This window comes from Bidens hawaiensis, unplaced genomic scaffold (assembly GCF_021521415.1).
Source record: "Bidens hawaiensis isolate Kalapana, Puna unplaced genomic scaffold, B.hawaiensis_p1.1 tig00004412_1, whole genome shotgun sequence".
Lineage (NCBI taxonomy): Eukaryota > Viridiplantae > Streptophyta > Magnoliopsida > Asterales > Asteraceae > Bidens > Bidens hawaiensis.
Window position 1 is genome coordinate 891861 of NW_027491265.1, and position 23308 is coordinate 915168.

Genomic DNA, 23308 nt, shown 5'->3' on the forward strand with positions numbered 1-23308 from the left:
CATGATGCCTTGGCAATGGAAGATGCCAAGAAACTCCAGGAAATCCTGGACCAGAGGGGGGTGCTTGACCAGACCCAGCGGAAGCTTAAGGGCGTCGAAGAGGCTGCCGCAAAGGAAGTTTTACTTGCCAACCTTAACAAGAGCGAAGCCGAACGCGCCCATAACGAAGCTCAAGCTGCCCTCCAATGGCTTCTTCGATAAGCGTTGCCTCAGGTATGTTTAGTTTTATCTTCACGCTTTTCTTTTGTAAGAAAAGGTTCTAATACTTGTGTTTTCTTTGTAGGTTGTGCGTCGGGTCTTTTCAGAGACCTCTTACGATGATGCTATGACCGCAGCCCTCAACGCTTCTCATGAGGATGGGGAAAAGGCCGGCTTCTTGCTTGGTCTAGGGTTTGTTGAGAGGCGTCCCGCCTTCCAACTTCCCTTTGTTCAATGTGGATACCGAAGCCATTTATGACCAAGCATTGAACCAATACGCCGCCTTCCCGCATCCAGTGGTGGAGAAGGTGGACGAAGTAGCTGCTGCTGATGATGGGTTAGCTGTCCTCAAAGCGTTCCTCGAACCACCCCGTTCTTCTGACGGAGCGGGTCCAAGTGGAAGCGTCCCTGAAGCTTGATCCTGAAGATCCCTTCCCATTGCTAAGACTTGTATAGTTTTTTTTTTTTTCTTTTAGGCGGGTAGTTTCCCGGCCATTCTTGTAATATATTCTTGAAATATTAATCTTTTTGCGTATGAGATTGTTATTTCCTTCTTTGGGTTCCTTGCTTTATAAACTTATGACTTGCATACTTAGTTTAAATTAGCAATTTTCCAAGTGTTTAGAATAAGAACCTTTGAACGTGGTTGATAGTGGGTTAAAGTTTCGCTTCCTCCTTCATGATTGTGCGGGTGGAACCGTCACTTGCACTTGGTAGGATGGCTAAACTTTAACTTATATCTGACCTGCGTGTAGGTTTTCCTTTTCGAAATTTCTAAGGCATTAAGATAAGTTGACCTTTGAACGTGGTTGATAACAGGAAGTCTTGCTTCCTCTTTCGTGATTGTGCGGGTAGAACCGTCACTTGCACTTAGTAGGATGGCAAAACTTTACCCTTATCTGACCTGCGTGTAGGTTTTTCTTACCTTTTGAGGATAAGTTAACCTTTGAACGTGGTTGATAATAGGTGTGAAGTTTTGCTTCCTCTTTCGTGATTGTGCGGGTAGAACCGTCACTTGCACTTAGTAGGATGGCAAAACTTTACCCTTATCTGACCTGCGTGTAGGTTTTTCTTACCTTTTGAGGATAAGTTAACCTTTGAACGTGGTTGATAATAGGTGTGAAGTTTTGCTTCCTCTTTCGTGATTGTGCGGGTAGAACCGTCACTTGCACTTAGTAGGATGGCAAAACTTTACCCTTATCTGACCTGCGTGTAGGTTTTTCTTATCCTTTTTAAGAATTTTGTTTTGAACCGTTCGACGCGCGGTTGTCGATAGGTTAGTGTTCATTTTCCTTTCATGATTCATGCGGATAGACCGGCACTTTCATTTAATGGGATAATTGAATTCTCCTTCAACTGACTCTGCGTGAAGGTTTGCCACGTTATTGGGTTCGTGCGGGTAAGACCGCCTTCCCACGCAACGACTTCACGTAATGTGAATGCCGTCACCAGTGTTGGATAGTTTAACCGTTCGATGCGCGGTTGTTGATAGGTTATTATTCAGTTCTTAATGATTCATGCGGATAGACCGGCACTTTCATTTTTGGGTGCTGAACTTTTTCCCCTTCAACTGACCTGCGTGAAGGTTTGTCACGTTGCTGGGTTCGTGCGGGTAGGACCACCTTCCCATGCAATGACGACGTAATTATGCGGTGAAAACCGGCATATTAGTTCAGAAAAGTATAAATGTAAAATCATCAGCTTCGGTGTTCTTAAAGAGAATCATTTCCATTAGAAGTGGCTCTTGGCCTTTTCTTTACAAATTGGAATTGATTTACATGCAGACTGTGTAAATGAGCTCCCTTCCATGTTGGGATGGGAGTGCCATCGAGCCGATACGCACCTGGTTCGGGATCTCGTTCTTTACGCAGCATGTAGTCTCGATTTTGAAGCTGGAATTGATTCGTGTTTTCCCCAGCTGGGGTTCTATACGCACTCGCCTGCTCAGCCTTTATTACGCCACGAGGTGCGCGAGCGTCCCATCTCTGACAAATGCTTCGACCATATCTTTTACATCTATGCATTCTTCAGTGTTGTGGCCCTTTGTCTTGTGAAAGTCACAGTATTTGCTCCGATCAGCATCGTGACGATGTCGGATTATTGGAGGCTTTGGCCATGGGAGCTCTTCAGTGGCGAATATCTCAGTGACGCTTTTGGTGAGTGGCGTCCATCTGGAGTTCCGGTGCGACTGTACATTATCCCTTCCGTCCAACCGATGTTGCAAGCCGGATGAGGTGTCAAAGTTTACCCTTGACTGCCAAATGCCTAGCTTTCGTTTTTTATTTAGTCGGGCGGTGAGGACGTTGTCTTCTCTCGTCCTCTGGGTGTAGAGGTTTGTGCTCTGTGGGAGATCTCTACCCAGTTGCTTCTCTGTTTCCGCATAGCGTTTTGCTGCTGTCATGATGCCATCCCATGTGGATGGCATGCCATCTTTACCCGTTAGGGTGCGGATGAGCTCTGGGTCATGTGCGCCCTGGATGAAGGCAGCGCGAACGAGATCTTCGCTGATATTGCCCAAACTTAGCTTCTTTGAGTTGAAGCGAGTGATGAAGTTTGGCAGAGATTCATCTTCCTCTCGTATGCATTTGAGGATTGTCCATTGCTCCTCGGTATACTTTCGTTGCTGGCTGAAGTGTTGGCTAAACTTCTGTTGGAAGTCTGCCCAGTCGTAGATGTGGTTGACCGGTAGACGATCGAACCATGCTCTAGCAGCCCCCACCAGCGTCATTTGGAACATGTAACACCACGGGTTCCGTCCAATTACTGACGGTTGCCCCCGCTATGAACCTGTTCAAATGATCGTCTGGATCAGATATACCGTCATATGTGCCTATGTTAGGCATTTGTTTGGCACTCTTTGGGGCGATTGCTTCAGCAATGTCCCTTGCAAATTTGGACGTTCCTGCATTTGCAACGTTTGGTCTGAACGTTTTAGAGAAGTCCCGTGGACTTCCACCTGTGCTTTTTGGTTTGAAGGCTTGTCCAAAATGCCTTTTCGGTTGGGATTCCGTTTCCTTACGCTTCCCTTTTGCCCTATGGCGAGGGTTCGCGTCGGAGTCGGATTCCTCCGAGTCATCCTCCCAGTATTCGAATTCGTCGGCCTGTTGCACGGAACGCAAGCGTTCGTCCAACTCAGCCTGGAATTCCTTTTGTCGTGCCTCCGCCCATGCCTTAACTTCATCGAGAGTCTGGCGGGGGAGTCTTCGTTTCTCAAACTGGATATCGGTGGATCCCAATAGGTGATCATTTACTGCACTTGCCCCAGCTTTGGTAAGTGGGGTAGTGTTCGTAAAATTTACTTCACTTGCCCCGGCTTCGGTAGCCGGGGTAGTGTTCGTAAAAACTGTGTTGCCGGTGTTCATCCCAGTAGCTGGGGTTGTGGTTACCGGAATTTCTCTAACCATCTTTGTAGAAGTTTGAAAAAACTGGAGAAAAATAAAGTTCTAGCTTTATGCACGGATGGCGCCAATGAAGAAACACTAACCTGACCCCGGGCATATTACTGGTAACCTGGGGGTTGGATAGCTGTTTCCCACGAGGGGTTAGACCCTTGGAAGATGGTTCTTCTGATAACCTGCAAAACAGACACCGTGAGCTCGTCACTGAGAAGGGGGGGGGTTCCTCCTTGTGACCACCCTCCGGCGTGAGAATCAGACTAGATTGCTCTTTAAATATAAAAGTATATTAAGAGATTGCTAGAGCAGATATCAGGTATATTATGATGATAATATGATAATGTAATGTGTGTCGATGATCATACCATTTGGGGTATTTATAGCCGAAGGTAGGTTTCCAAGGAGGTATGGCCGGCTGCAACAGTGTTCCTGTTCATCAACAGTAGCCTACGCACGTGCCCTGCTGGTAGTTGGTGGGTAGGCAGCGGCTGATAGTGACCAGGCCTGCTGTATACTGTTCCCTTTCCACCAACTGCCGGCTACGCACGTGGTATGACAGTAGTTGGTGAGTAGGCAGTAGTGATATAGTACAGGAGCATGCTGCTCGCCATGCTGTATCAGTGAGCTGTCGTATCTCTGATCAGATCTTTCGCCCATACCTCGTCAGGTACAGTAAAAGGTCCTTCAGTATACAGACTGGCTTATTTGGGCGGGAGTATTCCCCCTCCCGCCTCTGTGCGGGATTGCTCCCGGCTTTGCTCATTCCTTCAGGTGACACTGAATGATCGAGAGCTAAGTACCTAGTGCGTGTAGCCATGCTGCGCGGGTGGCCTTCCCTCATGGCTTGTATCTGAGGCTGCGGGAACAGGCGGAGTCCTTCACCATGGGAGGCATTTCCTGCGGGAACAGCTTGCGTACTGCGCGTAAGGACGTCACGTCTCTGAGCATGGTTGGTCCTGCGGATCCAGTTGGTTTTTGCGCAGACGTCCCTGTTTAAGGTGAGTCTTGCGGGACCAAATGGGCTCTACTGGGACCTACCTCTTCAATATATTAATTCCATTCATATATAACATTAAAAATTGGGATTACATTAAGGTGGAAAACAAATCACTAACGGGTATGTGGTCCAAATTAAATTGCCAAGGTTGTTGATATAGAAAGACACTATAACAGGATAGCAAGGCATGGAAATAAAGCTGAATTTTGAAGGATATTTAGTTAAGTATCTGTGTCAGAGAGCAATGCAAAACGTTCGGATGGGGTTGTGACCACAAACGAGTCTTGAATGGTGAAAACCTTGTGGTTGTGGTGAAATCGAATCTTAAAGATCTTGAAAGTATAGTCAATAGTTTAAAAAACTGGGATTGTGAAGACAACCGGCTATGGAATTAGAATTTGTCCAACGTATTTGATCAAATCAATAAGAAGAATGGTTTGGTCATGGGCTTAAGAGATTCATAGGTTAACAAATTTGATTGGTTCAATTGGGTACCACTAAAGGTTACGTGCTTTATGTGAAGACTGTAACACCCTGACCAATGACGGATTATATGCTGGGGCGGTACGTTGATTGCTCATAGCTCGTAGACACTATTAATGTGACAATAATATGTAATTTATTTCATCAAATCACAAGTAAACAATTGTTTCAAAATCAATTAACAATACACCGAAATAGACATACATTATTAATTTATAATAACCTAAAAGTTCAACTAAATTTTCTTCGATCCTCAATCATATTTCAATCTGCAGCATGTTTAAAATAATATATTTTGCCAACATAATATAAATGAACAATCAATAGATGAAAATTCCCGTTTACTTTGATGAAAGGCCAAATTACTAAGGATAGATGAAATAGATGAAAATGATACCGCCGTTCTTTTCGACTTAAAGTCGAATTACTATGAGGCGCATGTACGTCTCGTCGGACCCTCCCACCTCGAGTGTGTGTAGTCTTTTCCATCATAAAGCTATAAACACATAGCATATAATTCACATAGTTCAAATAAATATGAAGAAAAGTAACATACAAGACAATAGCGTTAACTGGTTTACAACTTGACACAATAAAAAAAATGTGACATGTCGCACCCCAAAACATTTTAAAATATGAAAAAGGGCTATGAAGACTCACTTGATAAAATAAGTGAGTTAAAGATGATATGAAAACTTAAGCGAGCAAACCGAACGGTTTGATGTGTAATCCTAGAAAAAATAAATACTTCTAGTTTCAATGAAACACAAAGGAAATAAAAGAACAAACAAAGAAATAATGAGTTCGGTTTCGTGGTTTGGTGTTTTAGAGAAAAATATATATTTCACTAAAAATGCTTAGATTTTGGTCGTAATAATTATAAATCATCCGTTTTTAGTTCTTGTTAAAAGATTAGGTTATAACAATATTTAGTTATGTTGTTTAAGTTTTGGCTCATTTCAAAAGATTAGGTTATAATAATATTTAGTTATTTGTTTAAGTTTTGGCTCGTTTCAAAGAAGATGAAACGAGCCTAAAAATAAGAAAATAAGTTAATCAAGTGGTTCGTTTATGGTCGGACACAAACTCGACTTCACGTCGGTTTTGGTTAATAAAATATAATTTTAGAATTATGAAGATGGGATAATCATGTTTTATTTGTTAATAATATAAAGTTTCAATCTTTGACTGGACGGTTTCATAATTGAACCGGGTTCGTTTTTTATGAACTAATACGGTTTTCAAATTATTTTTAGCAAAGCATCATGTTCTAAATGATGAAATAATATAGAAAAGATGTTATACATACCCGAGGAATGAAAGTATGATCAAAGAAGAAACATGAAAGAAATGGACAGTTGACTTTTGAAAGTCAAGGTAAGCAATGAGCACTAAATTGAGAGAATAACAAAGTGATTTTGTAAATTGAAGTACGACAAAGATGCATGCAAAGAAATGAAGCTCAATGTATAGAAGGATTGTAGCAAAGGTGTTTCAATTCGTTTAAATTGGTCAAAGATGTTAAATGAGGTTGAATATCATTCAAACTTGAAATTTATCATAAATATTGAGTTATAACATAGGAATAATGGTTAAAATTAGTTAATAGCATCTTAAAATGCAAACACGAAAAATAAATCATTTGGAATGGCCTTGAATCAGAGTAATGGCTTAAATTGAATCAAGTTTGGATTGAGGTTTGCATATTCAAGATTTCCTTGGTGGAGCCTATAGTGCCACACACAGAGGTTAAGAATCCAATAACAAGTCTCCTCATCATGCAAATCCTTAGATTTCGAAATCAGTGGCTGATAACATGAAAGGATATTAACTCATTATTTTCCATGCAAGAGAGGGTTGGAGGGGTAAAAATGGTATTGCCTACCATTGTTGACTTTTTGTTTTTCAAGTTTCCCCATTTTTTAAACGTTAGCAACATTTTTATATGTACTTATTTTTTTAAAAAAAATTATAAAATAAAATTAAGCTTATAATTATCTTTAATTTAAGTATCCTTTTAATAATATGAAATTGATTTTTCTTAACAAAAAATAAAAAAAAAAACTAGATTACCATGCGTATAATGTGTGTGATAATGTACATGAGCAAGTTGCAAAAATCGGTTGCGTAGTTATCAATATAAGTTGCGTGATTATGCATGTTCGTAATTATGTACGCACGTAATTTTGATGAATGAACTTGCCCCTTGCCCATATACACATGTTACCTCCTAATTCCTTACGTTTTATATGTTAAGAGTCCTTCGTACATTACCCTACCCAATATATTCACACACACATACACATAGATAAATTTTAGAATACAATAATTGTTAACGTACATTAGCGTGACACTCATTTCCTTCAATTTCAAAAGAATAGAAACCCTAAATCAAACACTCATCCATCACCATCGATCTCCTCCGTCAATCTATCTCCACCACCACCGATCCAACACTTGCCGACATCAACAATCCTCTGTCACTATCACCAGCGTCGACAACGAGTGTCCGACAACTCGCTGGAAAAACACAACTCTGCTCCCCTTTGTTCACATGTTTGTTTTAAGCAATTAATCAAACCTAGACGGACTCCTTACAAAGAACTAAATCTAGCAATATTAATCAACAAAGACCTATCAAATAATCTATCGCCTTAAAGCTATTTAGATTGACAGAACACTTAGGTCTACTTCATTAATTATTATTGTTTTTATGGTTTTAATGCATATCAACCACAAATTATTATTGTTTCTATGGTTTTAATGCATATCAAACAAAATAAACATAAAAGAAATCATGGTGAAAAACGATAGAAACGAAAGATGAAAGACAATAAAACCCGTAGTCTTCGTTGTTGATCGAATAGCACTTCAGTGGCTGATTCCTTGCCTTCGAAACCGCCAAAATACGCAAACAAGCTCCAAGAAACTCTAAATTTGGCTGGTGGTCGAAGATATCTTCAAGTTTAAGTAAGGGTTTTTATATAGTGCACTGGGCCTTAAAACCTAAAAAAATTAATGAAAGTTTTGGAAATTGGTCCTCTAGGCGACGAGCGACTAGGTCTGGCTTCCCTGGCCGTGCGGCGCGGCGTGCTCAAGGAAGCCCACTGGCTGGTCCGACCGGCTATCTTTCCTGGTTATTTTTCAATTCAATCCTGATTCTTCCGGTTCTTCGTTTTAGCTTATTTTAACTCGTTTTTCGTTCTTTTCAACCACGTTCAACTCCCGGAACCTATATTACACAAATATGTTAGTAGTATACAAATTCTAAATAAAAACGAACAAAAACTAATAAAATATTATATAAATATACGAGGGAAATATATATATTTATCATTATATCAATAACTTAACTCTTTCTCTCTCTCTCTCTCTCTCTATATATATATATATATGTGTGTGTGTGTGTGTAGATATGATGGTTAGAAGTCATCTTAGTGCGGTAAATTCGAGAAATGAATCCTAATCCTTGATAATGCTTAATCAATGGTATATATTGAAAATCGCAATATTGTAATTAAGTGTGATTGGATTTAATGGGTTTTTTTATACTTGGGTATTTTGTTTTTTTTCTCTGTGTTCCTCGTATATAAAACAGAATTAAATTACTGAATTCCTCAATTAGTAACTAAACTAACTCATAACATCAATTCTCTCTATCGAAGAAAACATATAGGCTTGCAATCCATTGACATATTCTTTATTAATTCATTGAAACATTGATTTTAGGTGGCATCTGTAAAGGTTGTATCGTGGGCAAGGTTAGGTTTTTTTTTCTTTTCTTTTCTTTTTTCTTTTTTTGTTTTATAGTCAAACAAATGGAATACAATGGCAAATTATAAAATTTTATACCTACACTGAGCAATGTATTCTTAAATTTTTTGATTTGGTTATGAAATTGGGTTGCACACATTATTGATAATTTCGTGATATTGGTAATTGGTAATACAATTTTTTTATTATTCTTTTCACTATGAATCTATTTAATTTACATTGATTATGGCAGATTAGTGTATTCGATTCATGTTTAGGTTTGATGCTTAGGAATTGTATCTAGTTGCATTAGCCCTTTGTATATGTTTGTTTTTTTTCTCAGCCCTTTATATCTATTTATGAATCCTACACAAGTATTGTTAATATCTTACATATATTTGGTTTCAAGCCTACACAATTAAAAAAAAAGTAAAAAAATTTGTTTAGGTCATATGTAAACTTTAGTATGTTATGTTCTAATGTGTAGCAATCATTTTATGTTTTCTCCTACATTTTTTATGAAGCCTTTATATCTAGTTAGGAATCCTACACAAAGATTGATAATATCCTACACAAATTTGGTTCCAAGCCTACACAATCAGAAAAAAGCAAAAAAGTTTGTGTAGGCCATATGTAAACTTTAGTATGTTATGTTCTAATGTGTAACAATCATTTTATGTTTTCTCTTACATATTTTATGAAGCCGTTGTATCTAGTTATGAATCCTACACAAAGATCGATAACATTCTACACAAATTTGGTTCCAAGCCTTACACAACTGGAAATAAGCAAAAAACTTGTGTAGGATAAATGCAAACTTTAGTATGTTATGGTCTAATGTGTAGAAATTATTTTTTTGTTTACTTTTACGTGTGTTTGTTTGTATGTTAGGGGTTGTGCATGCTTGTGTAGGCTATTTATGTAAACTTTGGGATGCTATATTATACTGTGTAGCAATTATTTTGGTTTTATTCTTACATGTATTTGTTTGCGTATTATTGTGTAAGGGTTTATGTATGCATGTGTATGTAAACTTTAGTATGCTATTTTGTACAATGTAGCAATTATTTAGGTTTTATCTTACATGTCTTAGTTTTCATATTATCGTGCAGGGTTTCATGTTACTATTCGTATTTGTGGTATGGCTTTTCTTATATGTAAAATATGATAACGAAGTTTATATGCTTTGTTTTCAGTTTAAAACAACCGAAATCAAACTTGGCGTATCAAAATATTCCAAACAAAATCTATGATTAGAAGCAATATTTTAGGCATAGTGAAGAGTGAAAAAAATAGAGGCGGCCTAAGAACAATGAGATCAAGCATCAAAATTTGACGCTTTTAACATATAGTAAACTTGTGTAGGCATGTATTTGTTGTGTATGTATAGTTTTACCGTGAAGCAGTTTAGTTTAGTTGGTATTGATTTCTTGTGTAGTAAAGAATGAATTGAAGTTGTAGTTTCTAATAGCAGGTTGAAATATAATCCAATAATACCCTAAATAAGAAGAATTCCTATGATAATCAATTTTTTTTAGAAATCAAGCAATAAAATCGCTAGTTTAATCATATAGTATGATAATCATCTTTAGTTAGTCACATGATCCAAGACAATATATGGTATTCTTAATAAAATCATAGTAAACAAAAACGAATCAAGTGAATTTGATATTAAGAAATTAAAAAAAGAAACGATAAGGTGAAATTCATAATAATAAAAATAATCTAAAGGTATTTTTAATTGACTTTAAACATAAAACAAATTTAAAAAAAAAGATAAAAAGCATTAGGATTGAAACTTCATATGTTTAATACTTGCCAAATTAAACATTTTGAGATTTTACTACTATACCCTTCTAATTATTTAAAGAAACAATAGAAAATAAAATTTTCGATTAGTTGTAATAACTTCTCGTACTTCTAATACTAAGATTACTTTTTACATGAACTTAATCTTATATATACATACTGTATATGAAAAATTGATTACATCTATGCTTATATCTATACTATGTGTACATAAATTGATTTTATTTATATCAGAAAATGATTTTTTTTTAAAAAAATGAACTTAATAAATAATAATAATAATAATAACGCAAGTGCAAAAACATACCTGAAAACGGTCCATCTATTGGAAATTTGATTCTCGGTATCATATATATATATATATATATAATTGAAAGAATTTTGGTCATGAACTAATTTCAAAAAAGACTTTCATACAATAATAGTTCCGGGTTACACAATTAAAATGATTTTTATAATTTTGAGGGGGCTTCTCGACTTTGTCATAATGACAACACATAAAAATAGCATGTTATAGTGTTCAATTTTGTGAATGTTTTGCTTCACTTGAGCATAATTTTGTATGACATGTTTCACATACTATATTTTAATCACCATTAAAGGAAAATTCAATGCTGACACAAATGTTTCAAATTTGATAAAAGTTAGAAGTATTGATAGGCCTGGAGATAGCATGTCGAAAATGTTCGCCGTCTTTTCTTAAATTTTAATAGTTGTGGGAAAATAGTAAATTAGCCAAATCCCGAATCTTTTCATTATTTTAAAAAATGTCATTGAAAATTATTTCGAAACCTAAATCACGTTTAAAATACTAACTTTCATTTGTTTGACATTTTCAAGTTAAAACTTTGAACCTGTATCAAATTTGATGATAAATCTACTTGCATTCTCAAACTTTTAAAAATACTCATATTACTCTTTTTTGACCCGTAACAAATCTTGAGCCAAATGTAGTTAACTTGTATCACGCAATCTATTTACCAACTTTTGACACGTAACAATCAAATTTAAGTTCAACAAAAAACCTGAAACAACCATTGATAAAAAAACCGAGAAACTGACTATGATAAACTTTATTATATATGAAAGTGAATGGTATATATTATTACATTTTAGCATATATATTGTTTAGTAAATTAACTGAAAAAAATAAATGGATAGATTTAAAACATATACTTTTAATTAATAATAATATTTATTTTAATAAAATGTATAGTATATATATTAAAATAGAGTTTAAAAGAAAGTGAATAATTTAATCATGTTATAGATATAATATAAATGGAGTGTAAATGAAAAGTGAATAATTATTGATATATGGCATAGTTATTAGTTTGGAGGGATAAATATGTTATAAGGTTGAACCACAAACTGACATGTATCCACAGTTATTTTACTTTATTAATACTAGCTTTAGAACCCCGTGTATCACACTATATAAGTTAATGTATAAATTACAATGAATAATTTAATAAATAATTTAATACAAATAAAATAAAAGATAATTAATGTAAAAAGCAATACCACTGGAAGCAACATTTAAAACAATAAGGCCTTTAGATCTGAAGGATGTAGTTAAAGTCTTTCAGAAAAATGTTTTTCATTCCATACCTTAAACCCTAAATCATAAACAAAAAAAGACACCAGATTTTTCTTTTTAAACAACTTTTATGATATCCTTATAAACACACTGTTTTTCAACTGTCACAATAGTTTTATACTAAATATAAAAAATGGAAAATTTGTCTATGAGTTTTAAGACTTATTAAACATTGGATATTTGTAAAAAGTAAACAAAATTATGATAATTTTCTTCAATATGAAGATGTCTCAAAAATTAAATGTTAGTGTATTCTTTATTCACAAATTCTCTTATATACATTTTAATGTTAAAGAAAATATCTTTATACCACGTAATTATTATATATATTAATATTTTTTATATTAAATATGTTTACAATATAATTTATAGCATTAATAATTCAATTAATAGAGTTTGACCAATTTATACGGTATGTTAAATTTATAATCAATACTATAATTAGAACAAATATATTTTTTTTGTTTTCCATCAATAGAAGAGAAGTGATTTATGCAGGAATTTGATAGTGAGGATTAACCTCAGAATGCCATGTGTTCAGATTATTTTCTTTTATTAGCATAGATAGATAGGTATACAAATAAATATATATATATATATGGTTTCAAATAAGAACTCATATTTTTGTAAGAACTTAAAGAACTCATCACAACCCTTAGATCAAATAATCAATGGTTTAAAACTAATAATGGCATCATTGTAAATAGATAAACTTTCTTGGACATTTTATTAGGGGAATGCCAAAATTTATTAAGAAACCGCCTTCTTTCTTTTCCTAATAAATTCCTAATTTTTAGCATGAACAAATAATTTAGTTTTTATTTCAACGTGATTACCAAATAGATAAGTAAGAGGTTAAAATGATTTTTTAAAGATTTTACATAACTTTCATGTGTGTAAAACTCATAATTTAAAAAAAAACAAAGAAAAATCCTCTTTACATGTATACAAAACATTTACATATATTGTTAATGGTTTAGTTACATATACGTAAAACAATGTTACACATATGTAAAATAAGGTTACAATGTGTATGTAACAATTTACATTGTTTTTGAAAGGCCAATTTTATAAAATAAAATAAAAGGACCACTTAAAAGGCCAATTTTATGTAACAATTTACATACACGCAATAAAAATTAACAATTTGTATACTTGTATATTGAGCAAAACATACACCACCGAAAAAGTTACATACATGTATTTTAGTTAGCGTTTAAAAAAGTTAATTTTTCTAATATGTAAGTGATGAATTTATAATAAAAATTGTATTGTTGTTTACATATATAACGATCTAATTTTATGTATATGTTACATACATAAAACAAGGTTAGCTTAGCATATCAATTGATACGTGTATGTGGCCATTATTTACATATATGTAGATCAAATAAAAAATAAAAACAATTAACAAATTACACATTTGTATATTAAGCAAACATGCACCAGCAACACACCGAAAAAGTTACATATACATATTTTAGTTAATGTTTAAAATTTTCATTTTTCTAATTTGTATTATGTGATGAATTTGTAATAAAAATTGTATAGTAGTTTACATATGAAGGAGCTGATCTTATGTATTTGTTTTAATTGACGTGTGTATATTTAATTAAAAATATTAACAATTCATGTTAGTCATAACTATAAATAAAAGCAGTAGCATTTTTGAAATCGAACCATCTTTGCGGTCAACCACAATTAATAATCTCAAGAGATAATTCAGGAAACTTAAAATTAGATAGCTATTTATTTTACCAAAACAGCATTGTATTAAAAATAAAAGAGAATTTAACATAAATTAGATGATTGGTTGTGATTAGTTCCTAGAGTTTTTAACAAAAATAGAAGTTCTTAATTGATACTCACCCTATATATATATATACATATATATATATATATATATATATATTATTTTAATATTTTTAATAGAGTTCATGGTGATTTATTATGGAAAAAAGTCACTGGTTTTTTTGAAAAGTTTGTAATCAAATATAATTATGTGACAATTTATAGAGGTTTTTTGTTATGACTGTTGTTAGGATTAAGCACAATTTGATACCGTATTCGCAACAATTAAGATAAAATAAAAATTAAATTCAACACTCTAATAGTTTAATTTTTTTTTAGAACGACGACCTTTTTTTATTTAGGCTACCGCACCCTCTAAATTTGGAGAGCTCCGATGTACTACTCTGGCCAGACTATGATGTCTTAATCGGGCCCACCTTGGCTTCAGAGCTTTGGCTTGGGCGTTCCCCCGGGAAACCATACCGCCGACTGCAACTTGACAGCCGTTGTGCTACCACAAGAGCAGAACTCTCTGGCATAACACACGGTGGGACGAATACCCGGGTGGTCTCAGGATTCGAACTGACAACCTTTGCACAAGGCCTAGCTCAAATCTATCATTGCCAATATCCATCGAAATATGATACAAGTGGGATTCGAACTTGAGTCTATACTAAAAAACCCAAGCCTCCTACCACTAGGCCACAAGTTGAGGATAATAGTTTAATTGCTAAAAGAAAAAAACCAACGTAACTAACATCGATCCAACCCAATTTAATGCATTAAAAATCACGTATTTTAACGCGTTATCCAAAGTGCCATACATTTTTCCTCTTTGACCAGCAATTACCCATCCATTTTATTTTATTACATTTATAGATTCTCTTACATCAAACTTTATTTAATCAGATTCCGATACCAATGTAATGAGCTTTAACCCGAATAGAAGGAAAAGTGAATATTTGGACTGTATGCTACAAAATCTCAAGTTTGAATCGATTCCGATCAGGTTTTATCTCGTTAAGCCTTCAGATAGTAGGTTTTCTTCAAAACAGAAGATGGTAGGCTTAGATTACTCAACGTTGTTTGTGATCGTGGACGTATTGTGTTTACCGGAGCTTTATTCGTTAATAAGAACAAAAAACTGATGACACATATCATGAACCATCTAGAAACTGCATGCAACTATATAAAAAATTCTATGTATGTCCACACTAGAAAACACTTTAAATAGTTTATACATGCAGTTGGTGGTTGTTAACCTTTATTCAGACTAATGGTACTTAGGTTAACCTCCCATACCAACCCAACCCCACCTTTAAAAAAAACACCATCCAATAGTTAACCACCAAATTGTTGATAACCCTAAATCATCCAACTTTACCCATCATTTCTGCTCACCAAATCCAATTCTCATGCACAACAAGCAACACTAACCCTCCACCCTCATATAACACATGACTTGCTTCACCTTCCCCTTAACATATCTTAAACATGAACCATCACTCCACACCTTCCACCCTCAACACCACCATCATGCCCACCTCTTCTCCTCCCTCTTTTCCGGCCACGAGCCGGAGAATATTGGCGGATGTGCAAATCCTAGAGCTTTTCATTGCCCTTTTTGTTTTCGTTGCCATACATTCTGTACGGCAACGAAAACGAAATGGACTACCCGTGTGGCCACTTGTCGGGATGTTGCCATCCTTAGTTCTCGGCCTTCGGGTCGACGTCTACGAATGGCTATCTCAAATTCTTAGTAGACAAAACGGGACATTCGTGTTTAAAGGCCCTTCGTTTACGAATCTTAATTGCGTAATCACTTCGGATCCTCGTAACCTTGAACATCTTCTCAAAACAAGGTTTCAAGCGTACCCGAAAGGCCCCTATTTCCGACACACTCTCCAGGATCTTCTTGGAAATGGAATCTTTAACGCGGACGATGATGTATGGCAAAAACAAAGAAAAACCGCGAGCATCGAGTTTCATTCATCCAAGTTTAGAAATATGACCACCGAGTCATTATTAGAACTCGTCCATAAACGGTTGCTACCCGTTTTGGACGAGTCAGTAGATCAATCCACCGAGATTGATCTACAAGACATCCTTTTAAGATTAACGTTCGATAATGTTTGCATGATTGCATTTGGGGTCGACCCGGGATGTTTAAGTCCCGGGTTGCCTGAAATCCCCTTCGCTAAAGCCTTTGAAGCCGCCACCGAAGCAACTATCCTCCGGTTTGTCACTCCAACACTAGTTTGGAAGATCATGCGACATTTTAATCTCGGATCCGAAAAGACACTAAAGCATTCAATCAAAGGAGTAGACACATTTGCACATGAAGTGATTCGAACTAGACGAAAAGAACTATTGTTGCATGTTGATGATGACAATAAACAAAAGTCTGATCTTTTAACAATCTTTATGGGACTTAAAGATGAACATGACCAAGCGTTTTCGGATAAGTTTTTACGCGATATTTGTGTGAATTTTATACTTGCTGGAAGGGACACTTCTTCGGTGGCTTTGAGTTGGTTTTTCTGGTTGCTAGATCGGAATCCAACGGTGGAGGAGAAGATATTGTGTGAGATATGTGGGATTGTGAATGAGAGGGAAGATGAGGGGCAAAATGGGAATTTGGTGTTTAGACCGGAAGAGGTGAAGAAGATGGAGTATTTGCATGCTGCTTTGTCTGAAGCGTTAAGGTTATACCCTTCGGTACCGGTGGATCATAAGGAGGTAATTCTTGCTATTATAAAATTAATATATTTTTTCTAATAGCGTTTGCGGTTATCTCTAATTCGAGTGAGCCTGAGATGGAAATATTTGTTCATATTCATTTTGACACTCGGTTACTCTCCCAGAAACACCATAAAAAAAATGAAAACAATACTCATCAGTACTGTTAATAAACTCTCTTGAAATATTTCAAGCCTTAACGATTACCATCAATAGCTTTTATGAATAGTCAACTAGCCATCATTTAACTTTTAATTAATAATTTATTTAGTCCACTAAAACGATGACATTTGTAAAGCTTGTGCCACGTGGGATTAAGAATTTGAGTATCTTGCTTCCAAACATTTTAAAAATAAAACTTAAAACAAAAATGTTTAAAATCATAATTTTCAATATGTTTAATAATTCTAGAAACCTAGAAGTTCTTTTTATAGAAAATTTTTTAAAACTTTAAAACTTAAATTAAACTGTTTAGATATATTTTTGTTTAAAAACTGAAACTGTATAAATTTAAAACTTCAATATTTGAATATTTGATTTACTAGTCCATTACCTTGGCCAGTTGGCATTTTTTTTCTTTATTCAACTCACCAAATTAGCCATACTACAAAATGGGCATTGAACTTTTTTTTTAATTTTAATTTTACAAATATTTATTACAAAATGGGCATCGAGTTTTTTATTTTACAAATATTACAAACTAGTCATTGAGTTTTATGTTTTACAAATAGCTCAAGTCACCAGAAATGTTCATGTGTAATGTATGTGTATCCATTGTCTCGTGTCTTGACATATATAACTGATACCTATGGGCTATGGCGCGACGCAAAAGAACCATGCTCCTGCGTGTTGCGCCGCACACATAGGAGATGTAGTCTTGTCATGGTGAACGTGTCATAGTATGTTGGTTTCCGTTACATTTTTATTTTCAAGTCAAACTTTATTTTTGTAAAATAAGAAAGTAGATGGGTAATTTAATAATTTTATTACACCACAAAGCTGATTGGCCAATTTCATGACTTTAATATGGCTTTTTGCCTCAAAATACAAATATAGGTTGTTGAAGATGATGTATTCCCAGACGGGACAGTATTAAAAAAAGGAACCAAAGTGGTATATGCAATCTATGCAATGGGAAGAATGGAAGCAACATGGGGAAAAGACTGCCGACAATTCCGGCCAGAAAGATGGCTAAGAGACAAGCGGTTCATGAGCGAATCCGCCTACAAGTTCACCGCCTTCAACGGCGGCCCAAGGCTGTGTTTAGGTAAAGATTTTGCCTATTATCAGATGAAATTTGTGGCTGCCTCAATTTTATACCGTTATAAAGTAGTTGTGGCTGAAAATCATCCTGTGGCACCAAAGCTTGCACTCACTATGTACATGAAACATGGGCTGAAAGTGAAGCTTTGCAAAAGGAGTGAATATGATCTAAGGATGTATCAGAATATTAAATATCGACAATTTCTAGTGTAGATGTGTGGCTTGCCTTTAATTTTGAAATTATTTTTATGATTTTGTTTTTGTTTGAAACCATATTACATTTATAAAATGATAAGTCAATATTGTATTGCATAGAAGGTAGAAAGATGAGACTTGCAAATATATATAGGTGTGTTTATTTCAAAACAATTATTATGTTGAAAACTGTGAGAAAATAACGAAATTAAGTTAAAAACAAATGAACTATCAACAACAAATGGTGCAGATAAATTCATCAGATCATGAGTGAGATTCAAATATTAATTCCAATCAACAAATGCAGGACACTTGCCGGTTTCGTCCAGTGACGGACCCAATTTTTTTTTGTGAGAGATGAAGGTTTATAAGAGTCGTTTGTCTATTGCTATATAAATTTTTTTTCCAAATCGGTTAGGGTCAAATCCATAAATTCCTCCACCGCCAATTTGTTTTAACATTTTCATTTATTATTGATTTTGTTAATCTTCTAATTCTTCTCATCATTTGTTTCTTCTATTTCTTCACTCTGTACCATGCTCTCATATTTTATAACCTTCAACATTATCTTTGAAACATCTTTACCTATGTTGTATACCGTGGTATCTTTATTATTGCAAATCGTCATCCTTGAAAGGTTAGTGTAGAGCTCACTTTTGATGTTATAAGTCTTTTGTATTTGTTAGTTAATTGTCGGTTGTACTTTGTGCTTTCATTTATCTTATAATGTATGTTTGGGCCTTAGGTCATTACAAATAAAACCCATTTAGGCCCATCTAATGGTAAGAAAGCATGGCATGCTCTCTACTATAAATAGCAAAAGCATGCTTATGCATAACTAACTTTTGGAAAAACTCTCTTCCTCTTTCTACCTTATATCTTTACAAAATCTTTCACTTTTCTTTTTTAGCAAATAACATTCAAACGCTACAAGATCCGAGATCTTGGATAGTTGTTGGTGATTTCCGCTAACCAACAACTGAGATTGATTCAAGAACTTGTTGTTTGACCCGATTTAGAGACAACAATTTGTATAAGAGCTTTCGGCTCTACTAGTTGAGGTTCTTTGGTCACAATCTTGGATTTTGGTCTTGTTTTAGTGTTTGACAAGTGTGTTAAAGTGTACTAAGGGCTATTCGGGTTGTTTTAAGCTCAAAACTGCCCAAAAGAGTGTTTGGTTGAAAAATCGTACAATACAGCGTCATTTGCGATTTCATTATCTTCAGACATCAAATCGCAATCGCATCGAGATGGAATCACAATCGCATTTGAAAAGCAAATCGCAATCGCATTTGCTTGTAAGTCGCAACCGCATTTAAATTTCTAGCGCAATCGCATTATACACAATCACATTCGCATAAATTGTCCCAGTCGCACTCGTATAACAATGCCAATCGCAGTTGCACAAGCAAACCTAGTCTTACTCACACAAGTAATCCCAATCGCATTCACATAAGACTGTGCGATCGCGATTCAAAATACTTAGAATTTTTCTGAGATTCTGTTGATCATAAGGTTGTTTTAATTTGGTGTTTTTTGATCAGCTGTTAAAGATGTCTTACGATCCAGAATTGTTAAAGAGTTTCATGATACTTGAAAATGAAGCTGAGACTGCTAACAAGCCACCTAGACTCCTGAATTTTAAAAGCAACTTTGAGCACTAGAAATGGAGGTTCAAGAACCTCATAAGAGCAAACGACTTTGCAATGAAAAGGTTAATTGAAAATGGACCTCATAGACCCGTAACAATGACTCCTGATGGTCCCGTTGATGTTTCTCCTGAAAGTCTCACTGATGTTGACAAGCAACTAATGCTGATAGATAAAAAGGCATATGGCTATCTCAGCATGTGCCTCTCTGCTGAAATTACTGAAAGCATAAGAGAATGTGCTACTAAAAAGGCACTTTGGGATGCCTTAATGGAGAAATTTGAAGGAAACCTAGACATGAGGGAAAGCAGAAAAAGAGATGTTGAAGGGTGAATTCAATATGTTTAATCATATTCAAGGAGAAACAATTTCATTGCTCCTTAACAGTTTTGAAGCCTTGAACGCCAGAATGAGAAATGCTGGTATCCTTTGGGATATGTCTGAAATCAATAAGAAGTTGTTGAACTCTTTGCCATACACGTGGAATAATAATGTAACTACCATTAAAAGAACCACAAATCTGAACACAAAAATTCTTATGTAGCTAACCTCCACCATTAGATCATTGGAGATGGTGAAAAGCTCCGAATGAACAACCATGTCAGTTCTCTTAATCATGCAGGTGTTTCTACAAGGTCGGTAGTTGGATCAGCTTTTCTGAGTAAGTCATATCCTATTGTTCATGCAGCTGATGGGGTTAAGGGGGTTCAGCCTACAGTTCAAGCGAATTAAAACAAAGCTTTCATTTCTTCTGTGAGTGCATCAGGATCGTCTACATCAAACACCGTTCAGGAATTGGTAAACCATGTTATCAATCAAGCTCTAAAGGCTTATGGCATCAATCAGTCTTCAAGCAGCAACGCGGGTAGTTCTAGTCACTCTACCAAGCATGTTGACGATTCCCACATTTCACTATTCCATGCTTTTATGGCTAGTCATGAAGAATTGCTGAAAGAAAAACTGCTTCCTCCATCCTTCAATCAAGGGGATCTTCCAGAGATCAATGAACAAGACCTTGAAAAAATAGATATCATGTATCAAATATCCATGACAGTTCACATGGCCACAAACTTTATGAAGAAATATGGGAAGAACAACTTCAAGGATTCAAGTAAAAATTCTTTTTATCAAACAACTGATATTTTGAGAAATCCTCAGTCATACAACTTTACTGACAACACTTACTATAGTTATAAAACACAAGCTAATTTTGAGTCTTATTACACACATAGTTTTGATAATCGTGATTTGAAATTTGATAGAACACACAATCATGATTCATTCTTCCAAGGATCACCTACTCCACATAGTCACAAGTCTTATAGCTCTGATGAGTATTGTGGGGTCTATAGTAGAAAATGCCGCTATGTGTGTGGCAACCCATCTCACCTTGCAAGGCATTGCAAGAACTGGCACATACAACAAAAAGATATGCAATAGCAGTTTAATCAGTCTCAATCCTTAACTTTTAGTAATTCTGGGTCAAGGACTGATCAAACTGCATGTGAAGCCAGTGAAATGAACGTGAGATCCAAAATTGATAAAATCAAGAAAGAGAAAAAGCATTTTTGGATAATCAAGAAGGAAAGAGCAAAAAGAGATTCAAAGACTGTAGAGTCTAATAATCTACCAAAAACAGTTCCAAAAGGAAAGGAAAGAAATCCAAAGGTTGAAAGATTTTAGGACTTCATTTTGAAAATAAAGAAAATAAAGTTCAAACCAGTCAAAACAAGGAACATGTTTGGGTTCCTAAGGACTATCATCTGATGATTCATTTAGGATCAAAACGTTTTCAGGAAATAAATAAAATTTGGAGACTTTTTGGTTAATCTTCCTAAGACAACTTGGTCTCAGGAACCCATGTCTAGTCAGTCAAGGAGGCCTGCCAACAGTATTTGGTACTTAGACAGTGGCTGCACCCAACATATGATGGGAGACAAATTCTTACTTTTTGACGTTCATGCGTTTGAAGGTGGATCCGTGTCTTTCGCAAGTGACATTGGAGGGAATATAACCAAAAGAGGAAAAGTCTCAAATGGCACTCTAACCTTTGAGTATGTCAAACTAGTCGAAAAAATTAATCATAATCTGCTCAGGGTCTCACAAATCTACAATAAGAAATACTCAACTTTGTTCACTAAGAATGAATGCCTCATCTTAAAACCAGGTTTTAAAGTCACTGAGGAATGGATTCTGATGCGTAATTCGAGGCATAATGATGCTTATATACTAGAAATGAGAAGTTCACACGCACAACAAACTGCCTCATGTTTGATATCTAAGGCATCGTAGAACGATTCATCATTTTGTCACAGACGTCTTGGTCATGTCAACTTTAAGAATTTGAACATACTTGTCAAAGGTGGGCATGAGGGGTTTACCTATTAAAAAAAAACGTTTTCTGCTATTGAAAAATGTATTTCTTGTTCTAAATGTAAACAACACAAACTCCTTCACAAGCCCAAAACTGTTAATTATATAGATTCCATTATTTAGTTATTGCACATGGACTTATTTGGACATGTTCATCCTTTGGCAATAGGCTTTTTGGCCTATTGTCTTGTTTTTACAGATGACTTTTCTCATTTTAGTTGGACCTTTCTTCTAGGTTCTAAGGATGATACATATCAGTTCCTGGTCAGATTTATGAAACCTGTTGAGAACCAGACCGACAAGAAAGTCAAGTGTATTCGAAGAGACAATGGAATGGAATATTGCAACCAAATGGTGAATGATTTCTATCACTCCAAAGGGACAGACCATCATTTTAGTGCCCTATACACTTCTTAACAAAATGGGGTCGCTGAAAAACGAAACAGAACACTGATTGAGGTTGTAAGAACATTGTTATCAGACTCAAAGCTACCTCTCTTTTTCCGGGAGAAACAATTAATATTGCATGCTTTATCCAGAATCGTGTGCTACTCAAAAAGCGTCTGAAGAAGACTCCGTATGAAGTCTTCTACAAATCCAAGCCTCAAGTCAATTACTTCAAGACTTTTGGATGTCCATACACTCTGCTTCATACTTTTGTCAATTCAGGTCCCAAGTTTGCTAATAAGGCAAATGAGTGTTATTTTTTTGGATACTCTTCTAACAATACCGCTTATCGAGTTTATAACAAGAAAGCAGGAGCAATTGTGGAATCATTCAATGTTGACTGGAAAGAGCTAAATCAGACAGATGCTCGCACAGGTCCAAACTAGATGTTTGATTATGATTACCTGTTCAACCGGTTTCATGTTTTATCTACCCCTCTAGTTGCAGCTGCTACAGTTTCAACCACAATACCTCAGTCTACTTTAATTCAAGCCATCATAAATAGTTTGGATAATGTTAATGTATCTGGTGGTCCACAATTCAGAAGTGTGTTGCCTACAGCTCCTCAATATGCTGCGGTCAATCCAGCCCCTCAAGTCGTAGATACAACCAATGT

General features: G+C 35.3%; 1 pseudogene across 1 annotated transcript; it reads left to right on the plus strand.

Annotated features, from left to right (window-relative positions):
* Nucleotides 1-15435: 15435 nt before the first annotated feature.
* Nucleotides 15436-18241, plus strand: LOC143626530 (cytochrome P450 86B1 pseudogene; annotated as a pseudogene). Its single transcript, XR_013152432.1, has 2 exons — nt 15436-16765; nt 17822-18241. The product of XR_013152432.1 is annotated as a cytochrome P450 86B1 pseudogene (transcript).
* The last annotated feature ends 5067 nt before the right edge of the window (nt 18242-23308 follow it).